We start from the raw sequence: 7178 nt of genomic DNA, 5'->3' as shown, positions 1-7178 counted from the left end.
CCTGCAAATTGCACTCTGAATATTAAGTAGCTAATACCACAGAGTTCTTCCCATAATACAAAGATAATTATGCCCTACCCCAGGCTAACAGAGACTGTGACATGCTCACAAGCCATTAAGAAGAGTCTGAAATATAAAACAAGTATACACTGGGGTCCTAAGATCTCAGAGAAGCTCTTTTGCATACCAAATGTGGGGAAGGGAGTAGAACTGACGAGCAGCTTCTCTTTTGATGTGAGTCCTAAAGGTGGGAATCGTCGGTCACCACATTCCCAAGGCCAGGGTTTGTGTCAGAGAAGGTCCATGCCAGAGGAAGCTGAGAGGACATTCACTATTCTTGATTCTGCAGTTGACTTGCCGTTTGAACCGTCTGACTTTTCCAGGCACTGGTTTTCCTTATAGTGTGAAAGTCAAAATTATCATTAGCTGGAGGGGAGGCCTGAGGGAAAGAGAAAGGAAGAGCAAGTTGATTGAGCTGCTTAGGCTGCTAAGCCCTACGTGCATAAATCAGTAAGCTTAAACCTCAGTGGTTTATCCCTGGTGGCTCGAGGATGACAGCATTATGGAAATAAAGTCCTTTTTATATTCCTGCATCTGTATTAGCATACATACATTTACTTCTCAAATTTATGAGATCCTTATAAATTTCTTTTCTAAAAAGTTTTTTTGTCAAACTGAATTAAGTGTTAATTGCATACTTATTATACACAAAGCACTATGCTTGGTGTTATGTGGTTTCTGCCCACAAAAGGCTTTCATTCCAGTAAAGAGGCAAAGATTTACACAAATAAATCATCATACAAGGTAGAAAGTCGTAATGCCAAAAGAGAGACATAAATAAAGTGTTGTGGGTTCACAGAGAATGGAATACTTAATATAGTTGGAAGAGGTAGGTTCAGTTGTTCATTATTTTGTTTAAAAAATATTTCTTGCATTTCTACTGTATGCCAGGAAGTCTGCTAAATGACAGAGATTCAAAAATGAATGGCACCAAGCCCTTAGCTGAATGGGGAAAAGTATATCAAGAGTGGCATTTGAGCAACATAAGGTTGAAAGTTGTGCTAATATCAGATTTTGGAACGGGAGCAGGTAGAAAGGGAGCATATTCCAGGTAAAGGAAAAAATAAGCAAAATATCAGAGTAGCAAACCAGCTTGTATTTCATCAGCCTCCGTGTGGGGTTCCCCACTACTACCGAATCCCAACACACATCAGTTAATTTAGGACGGGGCTTCTCCCTGAGCATCCTCTGTAATACAAATCCTCTGTGAGGTTGGTTTATTTACCAGAAGAAGAATATTTCTCCTATTAGCAATTATCTAGGTTGTTTCTGATTGGAAACTGTAATTAAAATGATACCATGAATATCCTTTTACATGTGTCTTTGTGTACTTATGTGAATATTTTCTACAGACTAAAGTTTTAAAACAGGGTTATAATAAACCAGTTTCAAGGATGAGTCACCAATGGACAGGATCTCAGGTTCCCAGGGTGATGATGAGTGTGTAAGAGAGAGCACTGAGCACTCCCCACAAGGGAAGATGGAAGTCTCTGAAGACAAATGTCACCTGCCTCCTAATTTCGTCTAGTGGAAGCTCTGCCTATAACCTCAAAACTAGGGTTTGCTTCCAGTCACAGGGGCTCTCACCTATAATCCCAGCACTTTAGGAGGCTGAGGCAGGAGGATTGCTGGAGGTCAGGAGTTTGAGATCAGCCTGGGCAACATACTGGGAACCTGTCTGTATATATATATTAACCAGGTGTGGTGGTGTGCACCTGTCGTTGCAGCTACTTGGGAGGCTGAAGCAGAAGGATCACTTGAGCCCAGGAGTTCGAGGCTGCAGTGACCTGTGATGGCGCCACTGCACTCCAGCCTGGGTGACAGAGTAGGGAGACCCTGTCTCTAAAACACAGAAACAAAAACAAAACTGAGGTTTGCCAAATAGGTCTGTCTTCTAGTGCTCTCTCTTGAGACTCATTTCTCTCTTGGTGTGGTAAGCATTGCGTTAACACTCCCCAACAGACAAGTGGAAGCAGCACCAACGTTTTAAGATATAGTATGGGTGAAAATCTGAACACAGAAATATACGCCCATTAACCTTTTACCTGTCATTGAAAAAGATGGGGCCTATTTCATTCTAGCTCTTCATAGTAAGTGCCTGGACACCCCTGGGTCTGATGCAAGTGTCAGGCCCTTGTCCAAATCCTGCTTCTCTTGTTCTGCTTCACTGAAGGGCAGGAGCACTGAGCACAGAAGGAGCAATAGGAGCTACCCCTGCTCAAAAATATCTCCCCCTTACATCCTAACAGGAGAGTCAACAAATCGCTCAATCTTTTTTCCTTTTTAAAAAAATTTACATATGGTTTACATACCATAAAATTCACCATTTAAAAATGCAAGGTTCAGTGGGTTTTTTTTTTTTTTTTTTTTTTTGAGACGGAGTCTTGCTCTGTCTCCCGGGCTGGAGTGCAGTGGCCGGATCTCAGCTCACTGCAAGCTCCGCCTCCCGGGTTTACGCCATTCTCCTGCCTCAGCCTCCCGAGTAGCTGGGACTACAGGCGCCTGTCACCTCGCCCGGCCAGTTTTTGTATTTTTTAGTAGAGACGGGGTTTCACCGTGTTAGCCAGGATGGTCTCAAACTCCTGACCTCGTGATCCGCCCGTCTCGGCCTCCCAAAGTGCTGGGATTACAGGCTTGAGCCACCGCGTCCGGCCGGTTCAGTGGTTTTTAAATACACTCGCAAGGTTGTTCAGCCACTACTATCTAATTCCAGAACACTATTACCCCCAAAAGAAATTCCACACCCAGCTGGGCGCCATGGCTCATGCCTGTAATCCCAGCAATTTGGGAGGTCAAGGCAGGAAGATCACTTAAGGTCAGGAGGTCGAGACCAGCCTGGCCAACATGGTGAAACCCTGTCTCTACTAAAAATATAAAAATTAGCTGAGCATAGTGACACATGCCTGTAGTCTCAGCTACTGGCGAGGCTGAGGAGGAGAATCACTTGAGCCTGGGAGGTGGAGGTTGCAGTGAGCAGAGATCATGCCACTGCACTCCAGCCTGGGCAACAGAGCAAGACTCTGTCTAAAAACAAAACAAAACAAAACAAAAACCCAGTCCCTGTCTATATCCCCTCCCCCATTCCCTAATCTACTTTAAGTCTTTATGGATTTGCCTCTTCTGAACATTTCATCTAAATGTAACCATACAAAACATGGTCTTCTGTGACTGGCTTCTTTCAATAAGCATGATGTTTTCAAGGTTCTTCTGTGCTGTAGCATGTATCAATACTTTACTCTTTTTTATGGCTGAATAAGATTATATTGTATAAATAACCATATTTTTAAATGCATTCATCTGTTGATGGACATTTGGGTTGTTTCCACTTTTTGGCTATTATGAACAATGCTGCTATGATCATGTGTGTATAAGGTTTTTTTGAGGTGAAAGAAGTTTTTTGTTTTGTTTTGTTTTGTTTTGTTTTTTCGAGACGGAGTCTCACTCTGTCGCCCAGGTTGCAGTGCAGTGGCGCGATCTCGGCGCACAGCAAGCTCTGCCTCCTGGATTCACGCCATCCTCCTGCCTCAGCCTGTTGCTGGGACTACAGGCACCTGCCACCATGCCTGGCTAATTTTTTTTGTATTTTTAGTAGAGACGGGTTTCACTGTGTTAGCCAGGATGGTCTTGATCTCCTGGCCTCATGATCCACCTGCCTCAGCCTCACAAAGTGCTGGGATTACAGGTGTGAGCCACCACGTCTGGCTGAGGTGAAAGAAGTTTTAATGGAAAAATATGAAATGCTTTCTGAATATGCATGTCATTCTTGTGCAGGGGCCATGCTAATCTTCTCTGTATTGTTCCAGTTTTATTAGGCTGGTGCAAATGTAATTGCAGTTTTTGCATTGTTGAAATTTGCTGTTTGATATTGGAATACTTTCTTAAATAAATGTGGTTATGTTATACATCATTTTAATGCACATTTCTTGCTTTTGTTGTTTGGTAATGACTTATTACTTGCTGTTTATTTTGTATTTATTTTAGACTATGTAAATGACGTTGGACAAAAAGCAAATTCGTGCAATTTTCTTACTGGAGTTCAAAATGGGTCGTAAAGCAGGGGAGACAACTTGCAACATCAACAACGCATTTGGCCCAGGAACTGCTAACGAATGAACGTACAGTGCAGTGGTGGCTCGAGAAGTTTTGCAAAGGAGACAAGAGCCTTGAAGATGAGAAGACTAGTGGCCAGCCATCGGAAGTTGACGACAACCAACTGAGAGCAATCATCGAAGCTGATCCTCTTACAACTACATGAGAAGCTGACGAAGAACTCAACGTCAACCATTCTATGGTCGTTCAGCATTTGAAGCAAATTGGAAAGCTGAAAAAGCTCCATAAATGGGTGTCTCATGAGCTGAGCAAAAATTTAGAAAATCATTGCTTTAAAATGTCCTCTTCTCTTATTCTCCGCAACAACAACAAACCATTTCTAGATCGGATTGTGACGTGCAATGTTTTTATACAGTCAGCAATGACCAGCTCATTAGTTGGACCAAGAAGAAGCTCCAAAGCACTTCCAAAGCCAAACTTGCACCAGAAAAAGGTCCTGGTCACTGTTTGTGGTCTGCTGCTGGTCTGATCCACTACAGCTTTCTGAATCCCAGGGAAACCATTACATCTGAGAAGTATGCTCAGCAAATCGACGAGATGCACCGAAAACTGCAACACCTGCAGCCGGCATTGGTCAACAGAAAGGGCCCAACTCTTCTCCATGACAACCTTGCTTCGTGCGACTTCACGCGGCACAACCAATGATTCAAAAGTTGAACAAATTGGGCTATGAAGTTTTACCTCACCTGCCATAGTCACCTGATATCTTGCCAACTGACTGCTACCCCTTCAAGCATCTCGACAACTTTTTTCAGGGAAGATGCTTCCACAATCAGCAGGATGCAGAAAATGCTTTCCAAGAGTTCGTGGAATCCCAAAGCACGGATTTTTATGCTACAGGAATAAACAAACTTATTTCTCGTTGGTAAAATTATGTTGATTGTAATGATTCCTATTTTGATGAATAAAGATGTGTTTGAGCTGAGTTATAATGGTTTAAAATTCATGGTCTGAAGCCGCAATTACTTTTGCACCAACCTAATGGTATATGCACTGCTAAAGCGAGCACTTATGTACAACTGTTGGTGTGGCTATACCCTTTTTCAATTCTCTTGGTTATATACCCAGAAGTAGAATTTTCTGGTCATAAAGTTGTTCAATCTTAAGGACCAAGGCTCCAGGGAAGCTTTTAAGATTTTTTTAAACAGCAGATTTAAATTCACAGCAAAATTTAGACAGTACAGAGGTTTCCCATGTACCCCTGCCCCCACCTGTGTGTAGTCTACCCCATTATCAACACAAGGAAGCTTCTGAATTGTCCATACCGCAGGGTGAATTGCTTCAAGTAGCCAATCAGATTACTTTGGGCTATCACCTTGAGGAAGAATTTTATTTAGGAAGCAGGGGAGCGGGAGCGCAATTTTAGAACTTAGGGCAATGTGGAGGAAGACATTTATATTAGGATTCGTATTATGAAAGAAATTGAGCACAATTAGATTAGGCAAAGGGAGAGGTGTTTTTGGCAGCCTTTCATAATTGTAGAGGGGATGTAGTTGGAATTCCAGGATATCTGGAAGCAGGAGCTCCAATACCACTAACTCTTCCTTATCTCTCAGCTTCTGTCTGCATGAGGCTTCATTCTCTCAGCACAGCTTCCTTCACAGCAAGGAACAGGACTGTCAACAGTTCCCCTGCCTTGGTGCTCACAATGTTGTTCCTAGACAGAGACTGAATATCTTTCCTTAAGCTCCAAGTGAAAAAATCCTGGGGACGGATGCTGCTTAACTTGGCTTGTGGTTTGACCCAGCTTTGACCAGGCTGTGGAATGCTCTGTGGTCAGTGCACAAAGTATTCTGACTGTCCCAGTTTTAGTCATGTTCCCACCCAAAGACTCATGAATGTGACCAAAGGGCAGGATTTGTAATAATGTGGCGCTCTTTTTGAACCACATGTTTGTAATGGGGAGAAGAACGTGCGTCAGAAGAAAAGGGGTTCCATTACCCAAAGAAGGGAAGAGTTCTGGGCTGGCACACACCAGGTGTCCACCAGAAATGCCTGGGTGGGTCGGCATGACCCTGGGCAGCGCTGAGTGCCCTGGGGGCCCAGAGGTGCAAAAGGCTCAGAGAGAGGTGTTTTTTTTTGTTTGTTTGTTTTTTGTTTTTGAAATGGAGTCTTGCTCTGTCACTCAAGCTGGAGTGCAGTGGTACAATCTCAGCTCACTGCAACCTCCATATCCCGGGTTCAAGTGTCTCCTTCCTCAGCCTCCTGAGTAGCTGGGACCACAGGCATGTGCCACCACACCCAGATAATTTTTGTATTTTTAGTAGAGATGGTGTTTCACCATGTTGGCCAGGCTGGTGTCGAACTCCTGACCTCAGGTGATCCACCCAACTTGACCTCTGAAAGTGCTGGGATTACAGGCATGAGCCACCGTGACTGACTGAGAGAGGTTTAAGTGTAGCAAAGACAAACTCCTGGCACATTTTTTAAGGGCCCCAGAAGTCCTAAGAGCCCTGCACAGTCCCCCAAGTCACCCCTGGTTATAGCTTCTGATAATTTAACAAACCACATACTGACTGAGGCCTCTTACCTTCTGCTACTCAGGTAGCTGGTGAAGGAAATGCACCCATTTCTGACCATTAGCATTTCTTCCTCAAGAGATTAGGTTGTAATGTGAACCACAGGGCCCTAGTGTGGCATTTCATGTCAAATATCACATTGCACCAATTTGCTCTGCTCTCCTGACATTTTCTGGCTTGCTCCCGCACTGTATTTACAGTGTTTATTGTATTCACATTGAAAGTCACCTCTTTGGAGACCTCCCTCACCCACTTAGGCACCCTCACCTCTATTCTCATATTTGATTCCTTTTTTTTTTTTTTTGAGATGGAGTCTTGCTCTGTCACCCAGACTGAAGTACAACGGTGCGATCTCGTCTCACCGCAGCCTCCGCCTCCCGGGTTCAAGTGATTCTCCTGCCTCAGCCGCCTGAGTAGCTGGGATTACAGGCATGCGCCATCACACCTGGCTAATTTTTGTGTTTTTAGTAGAGACGGGGTTTCACCATG

General features: G+C 43.8%; 1 non-coding gene across 1 annotated transcript; it reads right to left on the bottom strand.

Moving 5' to 3' along the window:
- Positions 1–3786: 3786 nt before the first annotated feature.
- LOC115899354 lies at positions 3787–3893 on the bottom strand. Its single transcript, XR_004059081.1, has one exon. It is a non-coding gene; the product is annotated as a U6 spliceosomal RNA (small nuclear RNA).
- Positions 3894–7178: the final 3285 nt, after the last annotated feature.

This window comes from Rhinopithecus roxellana, chromosome 8, assembly GCF_007565055.1.
Source record: "Rhinopithecus roxellana isolate Shanxi Qingling chromosome 8, ASM756505v1, whole genome shotgun sequence".
NCBI lineage: Eukaryota > Metazoa > Chordata > Mammalia > Primates > Cercopithecidae > Rhinopithecus > Rhinopithecus roxellana.
The sequence above is the reverse complement of the archived record's forward strand: the minus strand, read 5'-3'. Positions and strand labels throughout refer to the sequence as shown.